We start from the raw sequence: 23,218 nt of genomic DNA, 5'->3' as shown, positions 1-23,218 counted from the left end.
TGTGAACTTGCAGTAATGTCCAACCTGCTCCTTTCTGCAGGAAAGCTGCGTGGTCTCCAGGGTGGTCCCGGGTGACAGCTGAGACCGAAGAGCAAAACCTCCTCTTGCGCGGATGGGAGACCTCGTCCCACCTGGGAAGGGCTGCAGCCCCATGCTCGGGCACGTCCCACCCCTCTCGGCTTGTCACCTCCCCGTCAGAAAGATCACATCAGGTGCATCAGGCTAAACCCTTGCTCCAGAAAACGCGTGCCTGCATGGGCAGCTATTCTGGACTAGGCATAATAAAAGAAATGCCAGTTAAATTTCCTCACGCACAAGCAGGTTTACCTGCCCTTCCGCCTCCCATATAGCTTGCGTTTTATGGTAAAGCTTTTAAAAACCTTGCATAACCTTATGCCCAGGCCATCAGCTTACTTGGGGATGACGTGACTGATTATCTGTACAAAGGCTGTGGAAAATTCCTCGATGGGGCTGTGGAGTGGCCGGCCAAAATGTCGGGCAGCCTTTCCCACCGCTGAAGTCCCAAGCACACTCCGCAATGTATTTGTAGTCAGCAGCAGTGATATTTTGGCCAGGAAGGACCTCCGGAGGTCCCTAATCTGACCTGTGCTCAATGCGGGCAGCATGATGCTGAGCCGAGCTCGTTGCAGGTGTGCTTTGCCCCAAGGGAGCAGCATGCAAGAGGCGACATGTGCTGCTGGTCCTGAGACGAGGCCAGAAACCATTCATTCTCTTAAAAAATGGGTTTGTGGAGGCCTTCAGCTATGGCATGAGGGCTGGTGGGGGGGCAGGCAGCTCCGGAAGGTGCCTGCTAGGGATAAAAGAAAGAAATGATGGGATGCTTCGGCAGGGGGACAAGTAACGGGGCGCATGCAGGGAGGTCCTGCCTGATCCCTGCCTGCATCCCCCATGGACGGTAGGGAAGAGGTGAAGCCCAGCGTGGAGAAATCCAAGCATCCAGAGGTGTTTGCTGGTGAAAGCACCTCTGCAGCGAGCCGGCAGCAAGGTTGGCCCCAGTGAGGACCAGCCACCCGGGCAGGAAAACACATCCATGAGCCAGGCACCACGCCAAGCGTGAAAAGGGGTTTAACACGTGAAGACAGGCGGCCTCCCTTCCCCCCTGCAGCTTCAGCAGAGAAAAAAATTAATCTGCCCTTTTCCAGGAAAGTGCTTTGCAACCTGATTGCTCTTGTATCTGTTTATTAAACAAAGGTTTCGGGAGGAAATTCCTTGCTGTGGTGACAGACCATGTTTCCAAGGTTATCTCAGAGCACAAAGCAAGATGACAGTCATTTTTCATCCCCGTAATTAGAGAAAGCATGTTAGCAGATTAACATTAAGCAACATTTACATATGGTAATACAGTTACAGGATAGTGCTCCTAGCCAAATTAAAGACCGCCTCGCTCACCCTTGCTCACCGCCTTGCAGCAGGCGGGACTGTGGTCACAGCAGCGTTCCCAGGGGATTTAAATACCAGATCCAAAGTCAGTCCAAACCCAGCCATTAGATGTCCACTGGCTGCAACGAGCTTTCTGCCGTCGGGTTTCTGGAGTTTTCTTTCCCTGATGCTCCTTGCATTTCAGGGCCCCTTCCCAGAGATAGTTTTGAGAACAGCATTTCTCCACTGTTCGGGTTTCCTCAGTTTTGCTCACCACTGAAAGCAGCGCAGTGCGGATCCCAGACCGGGATGCCCAGCGGGGCTCAGGCGTGGGGCAGATGCGGAGCATTTCCAGGTTTCCCTGACCACCTTTGATGACACACTCCATCTTCAACAAGCCCCCCAAAAAACCCTAGCCCAGCCACTCCCAGCTCCTCTGTAGCCATTTTCAAGGTTCCCAGACTTAACTGTCGGAGGCTGCAGACACGTTTATTATCTTTTTGCTGTGCCATCTGGCATTTGTGTATCAGAAGAAGATTACGTATATGTCAAACAGGGGGAAAAATATATTTTCCTGCAACAGTTGTAGAAGCAAGGAGGGGGGGATGGGGGAAATAAAAAAATTAAATCCTGTGGACCATATGGAGGCCTTTTCCTTAAGCAATCCATCTTGAGCAATTAGGAAGTGTCACAGCCAATATGCAGATCCTGGGCTCACTGCAAGTGCTGGGACAGGAGCTGGGTGTCTGGGTCATGCTACCTGAGACGCTAATGCTGCGACTGCCTGAAATAGCCTGGGAACATGAAACACCCCCCCGCCCCTCTCCCAAAACAGGGAAAGAAAAGAAAAAAAAAAAGAGAGGGAACAAAGCAAGACAGCTTGCAGGATGCTAAGTGAATCAGAGCAATGGCCTTTCTTTGCCTTTCGGGGTTTTATCATCGCACGTCTTGCGAAAGCAATAGGTGTGAACCCGCCATGGAGCCTTGCCAGGTTTTCAGTGCTTGCTCAGTGCCTCCCGATGCCGGGGATAGTGGAAAATTACTGGCTTCCCCTCCCAGCGCCACCACACAAGCAAGCTTTGGCAGGGTGAAGGAATCAACCGCTAACATGACCTGGGAAGCACCGAACAGAGACAGCATTGCCACCCACATCCTGTAGAGAAGGAGCTGGTGAGCGCAGTAAGCATGTGGTGCCGCCTTCTCAGCAGGGTGGACATAAAATCATAGAATGGTTCGGATCGGAAGGGACCTTAAAGATCACCTAGTTCCAACCCCCTGCCCTGGGCAGGGACACCTCCCACTAGACCAGGCTGCTCAAAGCCCCATCCAGCCTGGCCTTGAACCCCTCCAGGGATGGGGCAGCCACAGCTTCCCTGGGCAACCTGTTCCAGTGCCTCACCACCCTCACAGTAAAGAATTTCTTCCTAATATCTAATCTAAATCTCCCCTCTTTCAGTTTGAAACCATTACCTATCATTACACTCCCTGATAGAGAGTCCCTCCCCATCTCTCCTGCTATCTCCCTGCTTGGCAAGGTGGCTGCATGGTTGCAACCTCACCCGATGGTGGCCGAGAGCATCCTCTGCAACCCACCGGCTGCACCCTCTGGCTGGTGACTGCAACCAATGGCAGATCACAGGGAGGAGAAGCACAGCATTGGCCAATGGAAAAGTCTTGGTGGAAACGTAGAAACGGCAACCTGGGACGTGCGGGTCCTCTTTTCCCACCCTGTGGCTTGCAGTCACTCTTGTGCGTATGGGAGATGCTGCAGCAGCCACCCCCCATCAGGAAGAGGGGCAGCGGCCACCAGCCCCGTGGCTGCTGTGGGAAAGCAGCTCCTACCGTGCCCTGGCAAAGAAAACGGGCTCATGCCAATGCCACATAGGCAGCCCGGCCCCATCCTGCTGGGTGTCTGGGACAGAGAGGGAAAACAAAAGAAATGCCACAAAGTCAAACAGCATCACTGCCAGGGGCAAAGCCATCTTCCCCCACTCCTCTCGGGAGAGTCATGCTTGTCACCTCGTCTTTCTTTCCCCTTTGACCATTTTTGCTGCTCTTACGCAAATGATCAGTGAGCAAGAGGACCAGAAGTCCTCGGTGAATTAGTTTAGCCCAGTATTTGTTTTTCTTCCAGCCCCAAAAAACTTCCCCTGGGTTTTACCAGTGACAACCTGAGATGTTCCCCGCCTCTTACCCCCAGCCGCTGCTGATTCATGCTGGCCTGGGCATATGTTTGCTGATGTGGCGCAGGGGAATGAGACAGACCCCGGCTGCTCCCTGCCCTTCCTCCCATGAAAGTTTATGCTGTGGAGTTATTTCTACCAGGAAATCCAGCTGTGGTCAGCCCCTTTCTGGCAGCTGCCCAGCCCCGAGGACGAGGAGCACCGACAACCCGCTGCTCCATCACCACCACCACCATGCGCCATGCTGACCTCCCTGCCCCCCAGCATCCCCCTGCCTCCAGCATCCCTCCCTGCCCCCCAGCATCCCTCCCTGCCCCTCAGCATCCCCCACATCAGCAGCAATTTCAAAATGTCCCATGTCGCGGGGCTGTGCCAGTGACGAGGCAGCAGTGCCCCGCGGCTGACACCGACACCCCTCTCCCTCCTAGGTCCCCGATTTCCAGTGCAAACACCCGCAGTGGCATTTCTGCACTGGGCCAGGTGCCACACGTAACAGCCAGTGGGCCTGAGTCACACATTTCATTAAGGCTTGAATGCATCACCCCAGATTTTGGGGAGGGAATTGGGAGGGATGGAGAGCGGCCAAGGGGCAAAGAGGCAGCTGAACATCACCAGGATAATTTAAAGGACTGGGAGTTTCAAACTGAGGAAGAAGCACAGTGGAAAAATGTGGGAAAAGCTTTATCTAACGAATTCGGCCCTGACATTCCCCACCTTCTCCAGCACGGGCCATGGGTGGGACGCGGCAGCAGTGAAAGATGTCCAGGAGACAAAGGTGCTTCAAACACAGCCAAGATGGCAACCGTGAGCACCCTGGTGATGCTCCAGACCCCAGCCTTCCCTGCTTTGACCCAAAATCTTGGTGAAAGCAACAGTACCTACCCACACTGAAGGGTATCCCCATGCCAGCCTACCATTGCCCCTGTGCTTAAAATGACACAGAAGTCAGTCAGATGGGGTAAAAATTCCATCGGTGCCTTTTCATTGTAAAAATCTTTCTTAAAATGAAGAATAAGCATTAAAATCTGGCCCTCCAGTAACAGAAAGCAATTCTTTACTCCTCTAGCTTAAATGACTCGTGCAATTGTCTTCCATGAGAGGTCTGCTCCAGTTAATGCTTCTGAGCCGCCACCCCCACACAGCTGGGACTCCAGCGGTTCAGTTACACGCAATGCAGGAAAATGCTTCCACACAACTTACCTGCACTGCTGGTACCTCAGTCCGCTGGTTTTGTCCCGCTACCGAGCGAGGGACAGCTGTGGTCCACCCTGCACCCAGGGTAAGAAGGGCCTGGCCGTGCATTGCACCCCTGGGTGCACCTTGTTAAAACTGCTCCCTGCAGGTCGGCAGCAGAGGAAAGGGAGCTGCCAGGTTTGCTTCACAATGTTGATAATGAGCCTCTCAAAAATAACTTGTCCCAGGAGAAATATTTCTGAGGTTGCTTGTGCTTGCTCAGGCTCCCCTGTCCTCGCCAAGGATGGGCCTGGAGACTGCTCCAGGCTCCAAACCCCTTCTCATCAGGGTCATAATGAACCTCTTACATAGAGATCATAACTCTTACTCCTTAGGACAAGGCACTTATCCCTGCCTTGGCCTCCTGGCAGGAGCTGATGTGTCCCCCAGCTCTGTGGAGTATCGCCAAACCCATTCATTCCTTTCTTTGGCTAGCATCATGAATATTTCCGTTTTGCATCTCCGGTTTGCTCTGGCAGCCCGAGACCTGCCCAGCAGAGTCCCCTGCCCTTCTGCAGCCAGTTCCTCCTTTTCTCACCTTGCCCCTTTGCTAGAAAAGCTTTCTCCTCTGTAAAATCCCACCTGGCTTCTCCTTTCCCCTGCTCAAGCTCATCAGGAGCTCCTCCATCTCCACAGTTTTGGGCAAGAGGTCTACCCCCAAAGCATCCTTGCTCTGGGCTGGAGGAAGCCCCCATCCTGCACACTCAGCTCAATGCAGGCTGCAGAAAAATCAGGAAAATCGGCATTGCCTACTCCCTAGTAAGACAGGTCCAGTTGCCATCCCTCTAACAACAGAGCTTTTGCCGAGTGGACACAGTGGCACCACGCTCCCGCCCCTTCACCGCCAGATGCTTCAGGCAGCATAAAATAAAAGCTAGTCACCAACATAACAATTACCTACATAAATACCTATATAGCCACACTGGAATTCATAACCCGCGTGCTGTCAGATATTAAAGCCCAGGCTTGTGAGTCCCTGCCCTGCGGTGCTGCCAATCCACAGGAAAATAAGGGGATGAGAAAAATAAAGAGGTATGGCTGGAGGCTGGGTGTCAGCTCGGGAACGTCTGAGTGGAAATGAGAGCTGGTAGCCTGCAAGGATCCCAGTTTTTTATGTACTATCCATTTCTTTAGATTTTATTCCTATTCTGGGAAAACTGGGGAAAAGTGTATCTGGGGTCAAATGAAATATTTTATTTTGCTAAAACTGGAAAGAGTTCATCCTCAGCATTAGGATAATTTCCATTTCAAAAGTAGGCTGTGATTTTGAAATGAAAATTCAGACCCTTCCATCCCCAACGGCTAAAATGGGGCGTTTTGACAAATGTTTCTCTTTTTTACCTCTAGAGCCCTTTTGCCTGAAATCAATATATTCCTGCAGCGAGCATTACATTTGACAAGCAGCAACTTTTCACCAGCTAAACATCCCCTTAACTCTCCGTCGGTCAGGGGCCAAGCCACAGACAAGCTGCAGAGGTAGGGACTCCTTCTTGAGGTCCCTTTGCGTGTGGATGCAGGTTGCTCCATCCTTACTGCTTATTCCTCGAAGATGTCATCTGGCAATCCGCACACGTGCCTCTCATTAGCACTTAATACATAGTAAGAGGAGATTATACCTATTTCTCCCATCCAAAATAATCTTCTAATGTTTGAAAATAAATTGCGGTAATATGTACCAGCAGGTGTTACCTCTTCAATGTTGTCTTGTTTGTAGCCAGTCACAAGACAACATTCTCATAACATCAGAGGTAAGCAGATGGCACTTATTAATTTACATTGCAAATATACTCTAATATCTACATTGAAAAGCCAGCGCTGTGGGAGGCAGCTTTACCTGCCTCACAGAGTACATCACGGCCCAAACTCCTCACCTGAGATCAGAAACGGTGCTGGAAGGGCACTGTTCCACCGGCTTCACTCATGCTGAAAAAAAAAACTGATTATCCTCGACCCAAAACAGGGCTCTTTTTTAATTATTATTTTTTTTCTAATTGTTTCTTTTGGTGCAAACTGTGTTGCAGCAAAGCTGGTGAGCTGGGTGCGTACAGCAGGATACCATGGCACACAGCTGGGGGCTTCGAGCACTCCCCTCGGAGCATTATTCTGGAACAGCACTCAGAAAGTGAGGAAAATGGGAAAACTAAACCAGGATGCTGAGCTCTTCTTCTGCAGGAAGAGATGCTACGCATTAAATGCACACTTCCCATCCACCCGGGTGACTTCCAGGCACAGCAAAGCTGGCATGCTCGGCATCCCCAAGACTGAGGTTAGAGATTTCATCCTTGGCAGCACTATTCAGTCTCTGAGAGACATATATATAGAATCACAGAATGGTTTGAGTTAGAAGGGACCTTAAAGATCATCTAGTTCCAGCCCCCTGCCCTGAGCAGGGACACCTCCCACCAGACCAGGTTGTTCAAAGCCCCATCCAGCCTGGCCTTGAACCCCTCCAGGGATGGGGCATCCACAGCGTCTCTGGGCAACCTGTTCCAGTGTCTCACCACCCTCATAGTGAAAAATTTCTTCCTAATATCTAATCTAAATCTACCCTCTTTCGGTTTAAAACATACATATCTACCAGTATAGATCTCCACATACATGCATGCATGCAGACGCACACCGATACAGCTACCTCAGGCTCCCTCAAGCTTCTCACGGTGATGGAGTGCAGCGTGGTCCTGTCTCCTCCTGTCTCCCTCCTCTGATTTCCCTTGTAGGACCCATGCCTCAGGGGCAACATGTGCCATTTTTTGTAGTGGCAGTAAAGGAGTTACAGCAGAGGAGCAAAGGCATTTTGCACCCCCTTGGAGGCCTATTTCCACAGGTGTCGACCAGTGCCTCAGGCACCAAAATGGAGAAAATTACACCCAAAGTTGTTAGAGGCGGCAAGACTCCAGGCAGCATGAACACAGCATATGTCCAAAAGTAAACAGATTGCATGAAACTTTTCTAACATGCTGAGCGGCCATCACTGCCGAAATCGCTGTTCCTGAGATGTGGAGCTGACTGCAGGGAGAGGAATGTGCGGTGGGAAGGAGCTGCTGGTGCTGCTTGTTCCCCTTTCTGTGGAGCGGTGTCTGCATTTGCAGCTCCACTGGTGGCTCTGCTGAAGCACGAGCTGACCCACCACGATGCAAGCAGAGATGCACGGGCATGCAGAGACCGCAGTGGTTGCAAAGCATGCAAGGTATTTTCTTGGTCAGGCCACCCCGCAAATCCTGCTTCGGTAATGATTGGGGCTGGATGGAGAATTATCAACACAGATGGACTTAGACTAAAATAGCTCCGTCCCATCTCTCCTTCCCACCCCACCCCCCTTCTATCTTCTCCAAACTGACACAGTTGGAAATTGTTGACTAGCTTTCTGGAAGAGGCACAAAAAAATTGGCAGCAAAGGGAACACAACATCGCAGACGAAATCAGAGAGGTGTAACTTTTGGTTAAAGGTGTCTCAGATGTCCTGAGCTGGGGAAGCAGCAGCTCAGCTTTCTTGCTATGGGCACCATGGCTGCAAAATTCATCCCAGCTGTGAAGGTTGTGGCAAGGGAGAAGGACAGCACAAGGACTGTGTGTCCAACACACAATCTACAAGAGCATCAAGCCTGCCCACAATCTCTCTCTATATATTGCCTAATTCAGGGGCTCACCCCAAAATCCAGCTCCCACCCATCCTGTTTGGAGACCTTGCCACTCAGGTCCATACCTGACTTCAGCCTGGAGAGACAGGGGACCTGATCCTCCACTAGACATCCCATGGTGCAGATTGGCTTGCTGTCTTCTTGGCAGGGCCTCATGGCAGGATCATGCCAGACTGCAGAAACCCACCACTGGAGGTGGAAACCCCACACACCTCCGCTCCACCCTGCTCCTGGACCCCCTTGACAGCTCACGGGGCAGTTGCAGGCTCAGGGCATCCACAAAATGGTGGGAAGGGCTCTGCCCTGCCTCATGGGGCTCTATCAGCGCTACATAGTGGAGATGCTCTGGGGCATGCAGAAGTCACACCAAGGGATGGGAAAGGATACTGGGAGAAGGGGGCCCTGGGGAGCTGTGAGTTGAACCCAGTGGGGAACGGCACAAGACAATAGATGCCTCTGTTCCAAAAATAGCTGGTGATGTGGATGCCTTCCAAGGAGGAACCTAAATCTGGAGAGTGCACGAGGCAGGCAGCAGCATGTTGGATGCCAAAAGAGCTGGACGGGCACATTTCAGAAAGCCAAACAAGTGCGTCGACAAATAGGTAACGTGGCAGCCAGAGGCCTGAATGAGCAGGTGGTGAAACTGCACGTCTTGCTGAAAGACACGGTAGGCTTGGAAACTGGTCGTGCAAGGCTGGCAGGGCAGCCTGCAAGCTGCCAGGGAGACTGCCTGGCACCCCGCTCCTTTGGAGAGCCTCAAATGCTCTCCCTCCCAACAGGGTGGGACAGACCAGCCAAGCACTGCAAGCCTGGTCCCACCATGACCACCTCGGTGTGCTCCATTCCTCTCCCACCATTCTTTGATGGGTTCCTTCAGCGCTCCCAGAAAGGAGGAATGTGCAATGGTCCTGCTCCCATGTTGAGCCTCTTATCTATTTCCCAGGCACTGAACCAGGAGCAGTGCCAGATGGCAGGGTGGCCTCATACCTGGCAGGGTGTGGAGAGCTTATGGAGCTGCTGCTTATCTTCCATGGGCTCAAGGCTCGAAGTCCTGTGTTTTGAAACTGCATCCTTCCCTTGATGCTGCAGAGCAGTGTCAGGAGTGGTGCTGCAATGTGCCCTCATCTTTAGAGGGAACATTGCTTGTGTCCAACAACACCTGGTTCAGTGGGACACTGAGGGATAGACGGAGCAAAAGGGCAAGATGCCATCACTGTGTCTGACTCGCTCCAGACACATGGACCTGATATTCCCAAACACAAGCAACAAGAACATTCCAGCTGCCTTACACTGCCACCGTGCTTTGCAAGGCTGCCTCTCCCTCTCCCCTTACTGGCTCCCATTCTCTCCATCTCCACCACCTGGTGCTCACTGGGTGTCTGGTCACAACCTCCAGCTCATGTCTGTGACCCTAGGGGCTTCCCAAGAGTCACCCAGCTGAGCGCTGGCAATGTCCAGCCAAAGTCAGGTTGGTCAGGACAGTGAAAGGATTGCTTCTAGCCCATGTCCCCAGTGTCACCTGCATTCAGCAATTGCTGTGAGCTCCAAGAAAAAAAAAAAAAACAAAACAAACAAAAAAAAAGAACCCCAGGAGACTGTGTTAAAAAGTACAGAACTAAGACTTTAAAGATTCAGAAGTAAGACTTGGGTTCATGTGCATTTTGAAAGAGCCTTCTGCTCTTTCAGCCTGCATGGGTCCCCGCTGCAGGGTCTGCCCTGCAAGCAGAGGAGCCCAAGTGCTCTTGCTCACTCCTTTCTTTCCGACAAAATTGATGGAGGTGGCCCAGCAAATATGGCAGAGTTTTGGGTGAACATGCAATTTTCCGCAGCACGAAATGCATGGTGCAGTCTGCCATGCTACAGTTCAAGCAGAGCAATCTCTAGTGTACCTGCTACTCGGTTGCTGTCGCAGAGATTGTGCGGATCAAGTTTCTTTCCCTGAGTTCACAGGACAGATGCAGCTGCATGAGCAGCTTCCCATGGATGCAGATGCTCTGGCTCTTTACCGAAGTTATTCTCCAACCAATATTGTTAAAGCCTGTTCAAAACCTAGGTGTAAAATTAAAGCTCCTGGGCATCCTGGCATGACATTGTTCCATTTTAAACCCACGACATGGTTTAAAATCCACATGCCATGACATCTGAGTGAGGCAAGCTCAAGATCTGGCATGGCACCTGCCCGCTGTCCTCTGCCCAGCCCCCTCTCTGCTGCTGCCACCCTGGTGCCCATGGCGAGGGCAGGATCTGCAGGAGCCGAGCAATGGGAGAACATCATCCACACCTGCAGAGTCTGCACTCGGGAGGGGAAATCGACTCCAGCTGCCAGCTCTGGGTGATAAGACAATCTCCGTTCATCTCTTATTGCCACTTGCTCCACCCCTTCATTCTTTTATTGTTCTGGTTGCACCCAAAAGCCCTGCACTCCCCAGCATTTTGTACCTTGGTCTGTGTTCTCCCCTGGTCGCACTGCGTCACATTGACGTCAGGGAGGCAGCAAGGGGCACGCTAATGGGGCTTCTTTCATAACCTGCCTGCCCTGGGGGCACTCATTAAATTATGGGGCTGCGTGATACACAGGTAACGGCACTGGAGGCTGATTGCAAGCAGTCCCGAGGGAACCCACACTGGTTTTTCCACACAGCCTCCCTGCCAGACCAGGAACAGAGCAAACACGCTGGGAAAGGAGGCTGGGAAAGGGCAGGTACCTGTCTTGGCTGGCGGGCCTCGGGGTGTGTGCACAAGGCAGTTTGCAGCAGCGATTCCTTTGTGCGTTGCTGAGCTGGCAGCACCCATACAGGGGGAATCGGTTCTAGAAAGTGGAAAAAAAAATAGTTTAAAACTCAAGTTTTTGCAGACTTTGGAGCTTAGCGTGTCCATTTCTGCAGGGCTGGAGTTTTTTCTGGCGTCGTGATCGAGGTCACGGGAGAGGACAGCCTTCGCGGACAGCTTTCGCAGCTCTGGTCAACAGACCACATTGTGGTCTGGGTTTCATTCAGGTGGACTCCGTCAGAAATTCCCCATGAGAGGTTAAGGGCTGCCAGGAAGGGGCATGCAGAAAGCTGGAGGATGGGGACAGAGCTCTCCATTCAGGGGTGTGGGGCAGGTCCCCGCTCCCAGGTTCAGCAGTGTTGCACCAGGGTCTGCACAGGACCCTCTGCGCCAACTCCGGGACAGAAGATCCAGGGGTCTGGCCACAAGCTTCGGCAGTAGTTCTTATTTATCCATTCCAGTCTGCTGGTTCAGAGCTCGGCTGTGGGTATTCTCATCAAGCATCAACCCCATCAGGGGCACATCAGAGTTATCCTGCGCTCTCAGGTTGGACACAGCCACATGGCAGTGAAGGGGACGACAATTCTGTTTCCCTTCCCTCAAGCATCTTCTGAAAAAAAAAAAAAAAAGAAAAAAATCAATAAAAAAATCTTTAAGAGTTCCTCAGCCCTGCCTCCTTCTCCTTCATGCCTGCTCCTCACTGGAAAAAAAGAAGGATTACCTCAGCTGCTGGGTTTCTCTTGCTCAAGGAGGGTTGTTTGCAGTAACTCCTGGCATGGCTATATGTTAAATCCTGGCCCAGCCTGGGTTTCAAAGAGCTTAGGATTTGGGAAGAGGGCATAAATTTGGGCCTCACGTTGGGCCACAGCCCTAATTTGCAGACTTTGATCCCTCCTTCCCGTGTAATGAAAATCCACTTCTTGTCTTTGGGGAGTCTATTGTAGATAGAAGAGACCGGCGTGGTTTGCATATGGAAAAGAATGACTATGAGTTGCTTTTTAAAACATTTTTTATTGATGTGCTCCCGGTCTCCTGTTTGCTGGTGGGTAATTAAGTCAATTAACAAGCATCTGTTTATTTATTTCCCTCATTTATAGATGTAAGCAGTTTGGGTAGCAGTTTGTAACAAGGGCCTGCTGTAGCTTGCCTGCCGATACATGAATATTCAGGCAATCACTTGCCTCTATCTACAGGGACCTGCCTCCTCCGCCCCAGGGAAGCCGGGTGCAAGCTTCAGGGTGGGCAGTTGGGTGGGCTTAGGGTGGGCTGGCACAGGTCATGGGCCTGCCCCAGGAGCATTTGTGAGCATGGCATGCAGAGGATGGAGCACCACCGCTGCTGGCTCCCTGCCACGTTAGGTCCCATCCTGCAGAAAACACCTGCGTCTGGTATTTCTCCTTGGTGTAGGCACCTGTAACATACGTTCCCTCCTGACCTGCATTCTGGCAAAGTCTCTTGGACACTCTTGCAGCCCTGTTGGGCTTTTGTGTCCCTCCTGCAGACTGAGGCTTCAGCATCCTTCAAAAAAACAGGCTTTGGGTACCACCTCCGTGAGGAAGCCTGCCGAGGCTGGAAACCAGCACCCACTTCCCCTCTGCCCAAAAAAGAATGGCCTGATTTAACACATCGCCCCAGCCATAGCACCACTCTCCTCCACAAACCCATGCACTTTGTCCTTCCTGGATAGCTGGGAGAGGAAGCACCCCCAGGGAAGCAGCAGCTGCCTGGAAATTCATCATCCCTGGGTTCACATGGAGCATCTGGTCGCATCCCCACCAAGCCCACCGTCTCTCCTGGGCAGCTGGGTGGCCCTGACCTTCTGGTGGAGGCTTCTCCCTGAGCACTTTGGGGACACTAGAGCACCCCAGACACTGCTCTCCCCATCTCCCTTGCCAAACGAGCTCCCTACGCCTAGAGCCAAAGGCTACGAACCTGACAAGCGGCATTCCCACGTGGAAGAAATAACTTCTAGTGATGTCTTCAAAGAGTTATTTAATCACAGGGAGCACAATTAAGGAGGCCTAGGAGCAAGAGAAAAGGGATTAGCAGTATCTGGGAAGAGCATTCATCACGGCAAGCAGTTTGCAGGGGCACATCTGCTGCTGACTCCTCTCTTCCAGATGCACCGGTTTTATTGCCGTGTCAGCAGGATGAATGTTTACTCCCTTTTAAAGCCATCAGGCAACTCAGATGCCGAAACCATGTAATGCTAAACATGCTTGTTTTCTAGAAGAGGGGGGAAATGATGCTTAGAGACAAGGGAACTGCCAGAGTGGATTAGACTGGCCTTGCATCTTCTGCTCCTGACATGAGACGCCATCAGCAGCTCCAGAAGAGGCTGCAAGAAAGCCTGTGGCTGACAGTTGCAGGGCTACCTGCCCCTCTGCACCCGTGCTTGGGAGGAGGGAGGGCAGGAGTCCTCAAGACCCTTTCAAAATTCCTTGGGTTTGGTAATTTAATTAGTTTAAATGAACAATGACAGCTCAAGTTAGCACTATCTCATTGCAGCATCCACTGGATGGCTAGACTTTCACGCTCCTCCTCCCTCCCCCCCAGCCCCGTCCCCAGCTCTTCAAACAAGGTGACAGAGTTTCGGCATCTTACAGTAAAAAATCATCAGGGCTAACAGTGGTGGACCAGGTGTGCCATCAGGGACAGAGTTGTTGCACACCAAGAAGATGCAGGTGACAGCGGGTGAGAGAGGGCACACGTGGGCGTGTCATTTCCAGGGTGCGGGGGAGCATCAGGGCACTGCAGGGCCCATGCTGGAGATGCACATCTTGCTCTTTGGCCAAAGATCTCCAGACTGGAGCTGGCCGGCCCCTGCTTGCAGCTGGGACGACACCTGCCATGTGGTGCCGGTGAATTACTGCTGCTCTTTGAAGGGTGGGCTGTTTTCTGCACCACCTATGGGAAGAAAAAGTGAGGAAGGGATATGAATGGAGATGGAAGGGAAGTGAGTGGAGTTGGAAGGGGTGTGAATGGAGTTAGAAGGGGAAAAACCTCAAGCAGAAGCAGTGGCATGACTGACTACAGATGGCCTGGAGCAGGCAGAGCACCTCCACCATGGTCCATGGCAGTTCCCAGGCAGCAGGGCTTGACTTGGGGGATTTGGGGTGTCTGGGAGCTAGCACAAGCACATGGAGAGCCCCCTCCCATAAGCAACATGGACAGAGGGTCCCCAGAGAGGCAGGACGCTCACTACCACTCATTCCAGAACTCACAGAAATTTGCCATCAAGTTTTGAGACAACTCAAAAAAGTCAAACCAATCCATTCCCTATTTCAATGCAAAACACGGTGAGAAACATCCTGGGGGAGCGTCAGGAACGCTTATCTGTGCATGCAGGCTGGTGGGGAGAGGGGCTCAGACCCCTTTTGCTGCTGAGCCATCCTCTGGGACGAACGAGCCACACCGCTGGCCAAGACTTTGCAGCATCCATCTGCAAAGCCCCCCAGCTCAAGAAGCAGCATCTCTCCTTGCTCAGCTGCTCACAGTCTCTGCTCCTGCCACCACCCATGAGGAAGCTGCAGCCACCCATCATCACCCCGAGCTATTGCTGTTCCAGGAGGGTGTCCTAGGCAGGAGAGGAGCAGCCATTCACACCCGCCCTGCTCCAACAAGAGACCCAGAAAAAGCCTCCAATCTTGTTTACGGCAGAAGTGGGAGGTATCATAATAACAATTAGATGAAAGTTCGCAGTAATGGTTAGTGCCATAATGTCTGCAGCCCAAAGCTGCTTAATAGACCTGATTTCCATGTGACAATTGAGTGAAGGCACCAAAGAAATTCACATCAAGTGGCTCTGGTGAATAAATAAAGGATACCTTCAGGGCAGTGCCCTCACTGCACAGCAGTTTTTGGGGGGCTGCCTGGCAGATGCGGTTCTGTTGGGGCAGTCCCTGCCAGCTCCCATTTTATGGCTGGCCACGCTCTGCCAGAGTGGCTGGTCTGCTGGATGGTGGGAGCAGATGGTCTCTTTAAAATACAGCCAACGCTGCCAAGGCCTGCTGCTTTTATTAGCTGCCTCGGTACGCACAGGCTGCAAAGTGGCACCCATCCATCTCATCTACCACCCAGCCCCACTGGTGTCCCCCTTCCTCATGGATGCTGATGAGATCACAGCTGATAGAAGAGGGCCTGCTGTTGATTTTTGCTTCATATTTTGGCGGGGGAGGAGGATAAAAAGTTCTAGTTTCTGTCTTAAATTAGCAGGGCGAGATCAGAATCTGCAGCAATATGGCACAACCTGGGCCTACCAGCTAATGTGAGCACATCAAAGGCTCTTGGGGAGTCTTGCCTCACCTTGCTGTTCTCATCGTCCTTTTTTCCAGCACGGGGGTACGGGGGTCTGGGCTTTATGTGTGCCCCACAACCATGCAGCACAGAGGTCCCACCAACCGTGCTGGATAGAGGTCTCGCTGACCACACCACACAGAGGTCCCAGCTGCCATGCTGGATGGAGATCCCACCAGCCAGCTGGAGCTGGGGCACAGCATGACCTCCAGCCAGTGTCGGCCTCCCCAGGGCGTCCAGAACACAAGGGGTTGACAGCAAAGCCAGCCCTTGGCACATGGAGCACTGCGTTCAGCTTCTGCCCCTCACCAGGGTTGTCACTGTGGACTCACTGTCAAACACCACCAATTGCTGGCTGACACCAAGTTTGGGGCATGGGAATATTTTTTGGTAGCAAAGCTGGATTAAGACATTCTGGTCCCCTGTATAGCATCCCACATTGGGTGGGATCTGGTTTTAAAACTCCTGCTTGCTGGATTTTGGTATCTGGCCTATTCCAGTGTTTCATTCTGTATGTTCATTTTGGGGGTCTATGGTGAGGGGGAACAAGGAGTTACCAACACAACTACATACGAAGGGGACCTCCAGGACATGGGGGAGGTGGAAAGTTTCTTCCACCTGCTTTGCCCCCAAAGAAACCAAGCTCATAGTTGCATCTTCTGAGTCCTCATACAATTCTTTTTAAGTCTCTGGAAGACACACATGAAGACAATGCGTTATTTTCCTGGCCAAATGAAATGATATGCTTTCCCCAATGGAAATTATTTTTATTCTGTGCCTTTTCCTTAATCCCACACAATTTGAGAGATGGCTGATTTACAGATTTTGGAGGCTCTCTTTTTCCCCTCTGCTGCCAGAAACGAAACGGATCATGCATTAGTTTCAATCCCTAGATGAGGGATGAGGTTTCTTGGCTGCAGACCATCTGAGTGCAGGGCTTGCTGCATGCTGGAAGTCAGTGTGTTTGCTGAGCACTCCCCAACTCCCCCATGGACAGGGCATGTAGGGACGATGGTGGGAGAAACTTTTAAACAGCCACCCCTGTGCACACGCAGGAAGGCTGCAGCAGAGAAGCATCCCTGGCTTCAAAGGACAGCAGAAATGACTGTTTTGTGAAGTGGTGTTTGAACATGGGATGCACTAGGGATTGCCCACCTGAAAAAACACAGCATACCTGTGAGATCTGACTTTTGATAGTCAAGGTGAACTTCCTGAAGGCAGCTTGGCATCAGCCAGCAGAGGAACCACACTCAGCATCCGTCCTGGCCAAGGTCCATCCTGCTGTTTAAGCAGAGATGGGCTTCTCACACGGCTCCTGGCTTTTGTAGAGGCTTTCTGCCACCTGTGGGTCATGCTGAGGGTGCTAAGGACAAGTGTCGCTTAGCAGGTCACCACTGCAGGCCAGTAACCATCTGGTAGGACATACCACCTCCAAAAAGTGAAGTAAGATTGCTCTACAGGGACTGACAGCCAGAGTCTGCTGCAAGGACTCTGGCAAGATGACATGGGAAGCACTGCAAGGCACCCTCTGCATGGCAGGGAGAAGGAGCATCCTTGGCAGGACCCCTCTGTCTGACCCTCCTGTGATCAGTGGGGTCAACAGCACCAGATGCTGAAACCTGTAAAGGGGAGGCTTTTGTGTCAGGGAAGCTGGGAAGCTTCCCAGACCTTAGGAGAGAAGAGACGAAGGTCTTTTTCCTTGCTGCGTGCACCCAACCGAGAACATTTAACAACTGTTTCCAGCCATCAGAGCTGAGCAATGCATCTGCACTAGCACTTCGTGTGGCTTTTGCATCAGAGGACAATGAGTGGCATTAGAGGGCTCACAAGGGATTAAAAGAATTATTCCCCCCCACCCCAGCTTTTTCTTTACACATGACAAGGTAGGAGGAAGGCACAGAGGAGGCATATGATGACCACAGAAAGGGGCACTTCATCCAAATTCCAGGGAGAAGAAAGGAAAACATGAAATGGGATGAGTCAAGTAATTGGTACACAGGAGGATGAAGATGAAGCAGAGCAAGAGGTTACTTTGCAGAGGTGGGTGGTTTCAGAGTGTCCTTATAATGCAACCTAAGTTGGGTCCCCCTCCGTAGCTGTTCTCACTAACATTAATAATTACCTCTAATGCTTTCGTCTTTCAAGCCCTTTACAGGCACTTGCATACTGCAGATAGGCCCAACAAAGATGCAAAGAGCACTAGAGGTAGCATCTAGTGAGAATGAGCCCTCTAGAAAAGAGGGGGAGAGGGTGAGACACACTCTGTTATCACATCTATGCCAAAACCATGTTGTGGTTTAACCCCAGCTGGCAACTAAGCACCACGCAGCTGGTCACTCCTGCCATGGTGGGATGGGGAAGAGAAGTGTTCAGCCATCCCCAAGGAAAGCAGGGCTCCACCACACATAAGGGTTACTTGGGAAGACAAATGCCATCACTCCAAACGTCCTCCCCTCCCTTCTTATTCCCTCAGCCTTATAGGCTGAGCATGACATCATATGGCATGGGACATCCCTTTGGTCTGCTGTCCCAGCCTTGTCCCCTCCCAACTTCTCGTGCACTCCCAGCCCACTCACTGGTGGGGTGGGGTGAGGAGCAGAAAAGGCCTTGACTCAGTGTAAGCTCAGCAATAACTAAAACATCCCTGCATTATCGACACCGTTTCCAGTACAAATCCAAAACATAGCCCCATACTAGCTACTATGAAGAAAACTACGCCAGCCAAAATCAGCACATCCCCCTCCTTAAAGAGGCAGACATGCATTGCGGCTTTCATTTGGGAAAAACAACAAAAACCAAACCAACAAAAAAACCAACAAAACAGCAGGTTTTGGTTTGGACGTGGAAAGCTTTTTTTGCAGGGAAGGGAAATGGTGTTATTCACGTAAGACACTGTTTAGCTAACCTTCTAAACAAGCTATCCTGGCGTACCATCTACCCTTTACTGATTTTTTTTTGGGGGGGGGGGGTCGGGGGGTGGGGGGTGTGTCAAATACACCCTAGTTTTATAGCCCCTCAACACTGCTTCTTCCAGCGTGCCCCATGACAGATAGCTCAGGAGCTGAAAAATGCCCCCATGGCCATTTCTCTGGGACATCTTGTCCCAGCCAGAGTGTGAAACTCTCCAGGACTTCCATGTATTTGTGGCCCCTGCCCTGCAGTGGTGTAACAGCCCCACACAGGAGGATTTCACTGACAAAGGGACTGCTCTGGGCTCCCGTTCAACAGGGAGATGAAATAATCCTAACGGCATCATCTCATTTGGCCCTTCTTTTGCTCCAGCTGTTCCTGCTTCTCCTCCAGAGATGCAGCTGCCTTTAAGAATTGCTGAATTGGAGGAGGAGAGGTTTTGGCATCTGTCTCCCCAGTGTCCCCTGCACTTTCTGAGGTGGCCGGGCTCTTTTCCTGAGGAGACCTGTACCACAAGCGAGACAAACGTTGGCTGTCTTGTGTGGTCATGTCTGGATTTCAGGGAAGGCTTTCCTGTTTGGACAAACGCAAGGCTCCGGGCGAAATTCAAGAAGGTAAAAAATCCACACACTGCACATCCAAGAATATATCAAAGTGAATGAAGCTCCAGAAGCTATTTCCACGCAGTCCTAGACACAGCCATAGGCTTACCGGAGGATCCTCACCTTCATCTCATCTGTTTTGGCCTCCTATTTCTTGCAGGAGCAGCAGAGACCGGACGGCTGCCAGGGGTGTAGCCCAGCCTGCATGGGAAGGGCTGAGGCATGGGGAGATCACAGAAACAGGGCAAAACACAGTTTTCCCAAATTTCTTCCTAGAAGTGACTGAACTAAGGGTCTGGCGAGGCTAAAACTATACATAAATAAATAAATAAATCTAAATATTCTAGAGGCACCAGCACAACTGAGTACTCCGTGGATGCTTGGGTTTTAAGCTAGGTTAAAAGCAAACAGGGTTACAAACCTACACCAAACTCAGCCTGCTGCTTCCTAACCTCCTGCCACAACTTTGTTTCAGACGCGAGTGCTACTCAAACAGCTTACGTTCCTGTGGGGAGGGTGGAATCCTTGGCTGCTTTATAGTTTGTGGGCAAATCTGATCATAAGTCACTCCTCGTCCTGCTCTTCGGGGAGGTCTTCTCCACGGGCTTTCTCACAAATTGGGAAGGGGAATGAAGCCAGTGACAAACAGAGGTCCTAAAGCAGCCAGGAGGTTCCTGGTCTCGCTCCCAGGCTGAGGCTTACTTCTTTGAATCTCTTCCTTTGAAAGATTCTTGCCTTTACTAAGGACTAACTGGAATTCCTGTGGTTCAAAGTGAGGAGTTTAACCTGAGCTCACCTGAGGCTGTTACAGGCCGCAGACACAAGACATGCCAGAAACAAGTGAAGATGCTCTTGCTCACCAGCAGTAAGTCAGGAGGTAAGCCTGTCAGGTAGCCTGCAAGGCTCTTCCTAAGCCCATCGTCTTGCTGTAGAGAAGATGCTCTCCTCTGCATCCTCTGCTGAGGCCATGTTTTTGGCAACAGGCTTAGCATTTGCTGGGCCTGGGATTTTCAAACAACTCATCACTCAGCAGCCATCTTAGACCTTGAAGTGGAGACTAAGCCATTTTCTCCTTTCTGTGCTCTAATCCTGCAGACTTGCTCTCTGGTTTCTCAGTGCCCAGAAACTCTCACTCATGCAGAAGCTATGGACTCCCCCTTAAATCAACACTGCCATTGACACTCCTTTGTCAGAGAATTTCCCCAAATAGAACAAAACTATGCTACTGCTGGAAAGGCTGCTGAGGTTGGCCTCACGAATACACTGAGTACTGATATAGTGCTGTGCTCGGAAAGGGGAGAGCAGAACTGTGTGCTTCCAGGGGAAAAACAAACAAAAATTCCTCTGATATTCATAAGTTCCCCAGGAAAAAACCTGATGTGGAAAACACCCAATGCACATGCTTCCAGTACAGCTCTGTCCTTACAGTGGCTCTTGTTCAGGAAGAGATATGGGTAACGGGCACAGACTTGAACATAGGAAGTTCCATCTCAACATGAGGAGGAACTTCTTTCCTTTGAGGGTAGCAGAGCCCTGGCACAGGCTGCCCAGAGAGGTGGTGGAGTCTCCGTCTCTGGAGACATTCCAAACCCGCCTGGATGCGTTCCTGTGCCACCTGCTCTGGGTGACCCTGCTCTGGCAGGGCGTTGGACTAGATGATCTCCAGAGGTCTCTTCCAACCCCTTGTGATTCTGTGATACACCTTATTCTATAGAAGAGAGCCAAGGCAGTGGGATAGTGACAATAAGACTCACGGAGCTGGTACACGATGGCCATCCAGCCCAGTGGGGTCTCAGCAACCAGCAGGGAAAGCTATGCATGAATATTAGCCTCCCTGCATGCTCAAAAGGTCCTTCCCAATTAGGTACCAGCCTGATGACAGGGGACTTAGGGCCATGTTTCTAGAGGTTTTGAGATGCCTCCAGATGTCTCCGCTTACCTCTGTGCTTGTGGGAAGGCGACTCCCAGCATTCCTTCCTTCTCGCCCAGCACAAGCAGGTGCTCACGCATCTTTGGTACACTGGGTGCTCAAAACTCCCCTTTTCAACCACAGGGATGAGCTTTATGGCTGGCTGCAGCCTCCATTGCTGGCTACAGTGCAGTGCTTCGGGACTGGATGGAGCTGCAGCTGCTGTGGGACGAAGGTGTGAAGGCATCTCCACTGGGAGACAGGCAGAAGCTGCAGGAGAAGCATTGCACAAAGCTGTAGGAAAGAGCAGATGAGAAAAACAGCCCTCAAGAAGGGGTTTCCAGATTGCTGTTGAGCCAGACACTCGCCCCTCTCCCCTGTCAGGGACTCACAGACATGTTCCTGGCAGCTGCACCCTCCCACCAGAACTTCAGGCATGTTGTCCACATAGGCCACAAACCCCACAGTCCAAGGATAAGAAACCAAGGAGAGACGCAATAAATACCTTCTTTCTCTCTCAAAAGGCTGTTGAGAAACCAAACATTTGTGCAGCTTTGATAAGAGGCTGCAAACAAGTCTCTAGGCCCAAGAAAGGAGTGGTGTGCTCTTATTTGAGAGGCACAGCTGAGAGACCTACCTATCTCCTGAACAGGTGAAAAGCATTCCATCCTTCGCAGCAGACCCCATCACTCCTGGGGAAACTTCACTGCCTTCAAGAGCATCCTTGCTGGGAAAAACACAGCTTCACCGATATTTGATACCATGGGCAGTGGTCTGCAGCTGAAGTGTGCCACCGTCATGGTCCTTCCTCACAGAAATTGCTGCAAATGGCTGAAGGATGGACCAGTCAACACACAGGGTGGAAGGAAAAAACACCCAGGACTGCTGCCTGCCCCATGCTGCCTGCAGGGGGGAAGCAACACAATGGAGAGATTACAATAAACCCATAAATCAATGGAAGGAAAGCAGGGAGCATAAACACTGAGACGATCCCTGAATACACAGGGAAGTGGACATATAAGCAGAGTCAGAAGTTTTAATAAATGTATATTACTGGAGAAACTCTGCCTCTAGCACCAGTAGAAGGTTTTTCTGCAGAGCGGAGCCAGTCAGATGACTGGTGCTCTATGGGCAGGACCAGCTGGGCATGTGCACCCACTGTGGAGAAAGGATGGAGCCTGTGACCTGCACCCCATCATCCCAGCCCTGCCTGGCAGGGGGTACATCTGAGGCAGGACACGGGCTGTTGGCAGGGACTGCCTGACCCTTCCTGGGCAACTCCTGCTAGGACACAGCACGATATCAAACCCTGCAGGAAGTGTCATGCCAGGGAAGTGGCTCCAGGGACAAAACATCCTGCATCGCTTGCTGGCAGCCTTGCCCAGGCTGCTCACACTGTTGTATGGCACTGGCGTTACTTCTCCCCTGTACCACACGTGCCCACTCTTTCCACAACCCTGGGCTTGTCCTCCACCCTGGCAGCAGCTCTTCTACCTCAGAGCACCGGTGCTTCACATGAGGAATGAGAGGCATCATCCACACTAGACCAGGGACTAGTCACAATCCAAGGGCACACCCTACACGGAGCCTGTAACGATGCAATGGGGAAATGGGTCCTGGGGCACTGACCTTGGGGAAAGCATGGTGACCAGCCACAAAGCAGCTTTGTCCTCAGCCCTCAGCTGGTCTTTGGCCTGGCTGTCGGTAAGGTCAGTCCAAAGGGCACCCTGACGGACATGAATTTTGCTTGAAGTCCTTTAGGTCCAACCACTTGGGACCGGGCTTCACCAAAGCTGCCTGGTCTTACTGGGAGCTTCTTGACACCACCTTTAAAGATGTGCACATTCAGGGATGCAACTAAGCAGAGCCAGAGCAGGGAGAGAGGACATCAAAGGCATGAGTTCCTGCCAGCCATGGCTGCTAAGGCAGACAGGCTGCAAGGCGAGAATCACAGCTGGAGGAGCCTGAAGACACAGAGGCTCCATTTTGGGTCCATGTGCAATCACCTCTGTTCGTAACTGTGCCCACTCCACAGTTCTCCCTTCAGCTCGTGCTGGATTAAAACTAAAGCAGCATCTAAAATGGTTGCCGCAGAACTCCTGCCCAGCTGCAAGCAACGTTTTCTGGGCCAGAAATGTCTATCAACATATTCCCTGAAGGATGCAAGTAAGTCTTCAAATTTGATGTGGCAGCTTTTTCTTCCTTCGTTACAGGCAGCACTTCCTCAGGGGTGACCCCTATATTTATGACCTCAGCTAGAGGAAGATACTCTAGCACATGTGGAGACAAACTCCAGCT

The 23,218-nt window shown here is 51.6% G+C and overlaps 1 long non-coding RNA gene across 1 annotated transcript; it reads right to left on the bottom strand.

Annotated features, from left to right (window-relative positions):
* Window positions 1-1,191: 1,191 nt before the first annotated feature.
* On the bottom strand, window positions 1,192-22,746 carry LOC141746855 (uncharacterized). Its single transcript, XR_012588513.1, has 5 exons — window positions 22,550-22,746; window positions 21,558-21,823; window positions 20,951-21,214; window positions 13,136-13,224; window positions 1,192-11,813 (listed from the first exon to the last, which is right to left on the bottom strand). It is a non-coding gene; the product is annotated as an uncharacterized LOC141746855 (long non-coding RNA).
* Between the last annotated feature and the right edge of the window lie 472 nt (window positions 22,747-23,218).

Source organism: Larus michahellis, chromosome 7 (genome assembly GCF_964199755.1).
Source record: "Larus michahellis chromosome 7, bLarMic1.1, whole genome shotgun sequence".
Classification (NCBI taxonomy): domain Eukaryota; kingdom Metazoa; phylum Chordata; class Aves; order Charadriiformes; family Laridae; genus Larus; species Larus michahellis.
This window is presented reverse-complemented; position numbering and strand designations above follow the sequence as displayed.